We start from the raw sequence: 2,201 nt of genomic DNA, 5'->3' as shown, positions 1-2,201 counted from the left end.
AACAGATCACTTCCCAGGCTTGAGGTACTACTCAGAGTTTGATCCAAGGGCAAAAGGTGCACTTGCTTACAGTGTGTGCACCATTAGTTATTTGATTTGATTGATTGAGTGATTAAAGCTCAGTATGTTTATATCAGGGAGAACAGAAATCCTGCGGACAAAGGTCATGAAGATGAACAGGAAGGATTTATGATCGTGTCAGTCATATCTCTTGGTATAGTGTTCATTAGGTTTTCACCACACCTAGTATAACAAACCATTTTCACATATGTTTTGTTGAACAAACATGCCACAGCTGCTGTCAGATTCAGGGTCCTAGGGAGGAATGATGACATGGAATGACAGGATTGCAAAGATGTGTGTAACTATATATCTATATATACTATATATATATATATATCACATGATTCCAACCTTTGTATACAACTGAGAAGTAACAGCAATTCTTCACTTTAGTTTAACATTTTAAGAAATATCATGTAGATAGTGACATTGCCCTAAAAACAACAGTCACTCAACTGGCCGTTGATTTAAATTGTGGAGATACGTAAAATCTGCAAACAAGTTAATTTCTGTTGTCATTTCAAGCCTTAACTGTAATGTTTAAAGATACATAGTTAAGTGCAGTGGTCTGACCATCTGTGATACTGATGTGCTTATTTTTTGTACTGTGTTAATTTGCTACCGGTTTTGATAAATAAAAGACATCTTACTGTGGGCCAAATCATGATACAGTCCCAGTTGTGTCCTTGCTCGCTTTATAGTATATACCCAGCTTCAACGTCTCTTCCTGACAGTTTATGCTGCAAAATAGTGATACCAAGAAGCTTTCTTTGGTTTGTGACCGTTGGTTTGTGAGAGAGAGAGCAAGACAGTGGTTGTAAAGAGACAGAGGAGAGAAGAGAGGAAGTGCCGGTAGAGAGAAAGCCAGTTAATCAGAGAATTATTGTTTCACAGCAGATACATCCTAAGCACAAATAAACACCCCCCCAATCATATTTCCCACAATATAGAACTGTTCCTTTAAATTCCAAGGTTAAGATGTATCTACATAATCACCATGTAACTAATTTAAACAGGACATATGTCTGTAGAAGAACTCTGACTAACAGATGTATGTGAAGGCAGTCCTGACAAGCAGACAGCTAGAGTCCTGTCCTCGTCAGAGTTTCTATTTCTATGTCAATATTGTTGCCAGGAGATTAGAGCAGGTCCCAGCTGGGAATCTGTCTGAGGAACACAGCAACATGCAGAGTAGGAATGCGTCTTTCATCTGCAGGGAGCTTTAAACTTACTGCACTGCATGGCTCACTACTCATCTTGTTCGCCAATTACAATATATATTCACCATTATTTTGTGCATGCATTTTGGATGTACTTGCAACTTCTTTTGATGCATTTGCTGTAAACATTGCATAGCTTTCAAATACAAAACGCAGGGAGAGTGAAGGATTTTAAGTTTGAACAAAACCATACGTGCGATGGCATGAAGACACACACTGACAACAAAAAAATTGAATATATACAAATACCTATTTTCCTAAAGTTTCTACCAGTTTAAAACATGAAATTGAAAACATTACTTTGTTTAGATCTTCAGTGGCTAAAAAATAAAATAGTCTTTAGTCAGTTCAGTATTTAAATGACAAGACTACATTCTAAGCTTGTCTGTGCCATCTGAGGACTTACGTGGGACATAAGCTGCAGTAACTAATGAGGCGAGTGTCGGGTGAGTGTGTGGTTGATTTTGGTAAGTTTGTCTTTGTGCTGAGGCTGGGGGAAACAGCAGCCTGATTACAGTCAGCAAGGTCGTCACATGAGGGCCATGTGCTGGCTGAGGCTTCATTGTTCTGGATCTCAATCTGTCAGAGCTGTCACTTGATCAGTCAGTCACCACATAGAGCATGAGCACATGCAAACAGAATCTTTATGCAATCCTTCCTGTGTTTGTGAGAAGACAACATCAATGTTAATCTCATATCTGTGTGTTAAGTACAGAGGTTGATTTGGTTAGCCTATCTTAGCATAAAGACTGTAAGCAGAACAAAACCTGGTTCTGTCCAGAGTTCATCAACATCTCTAAAGTAAACTAATTAACTTGTTGTCATGTTTTTTATTCTGTATATAAACAGAAATACCACCTTTTTCAGGAAGTGAAGGAAGAAGTGTTTCCATCTCTCATTTAGGGCAACTCTTTTTCC

The sequence above is a fragment of the Morone saxatilis genome, unplaced genomic scaffold, assembly GCF_004916995.1.
Source record: "Morone saxatilis isolate NCDOM2014 unplaced genomic scaffold, NCSU_SB_2.0 Contig8, whole genome shotgun sequence".
NCBI classification, from domain to species: Eukaryota; Metazoa; Chordata; class Actinopteri; family Moronidae; genus Morone; species Morone saxatilis.
Note: the sequence above shows the minus strand (reverse complement) of the source record.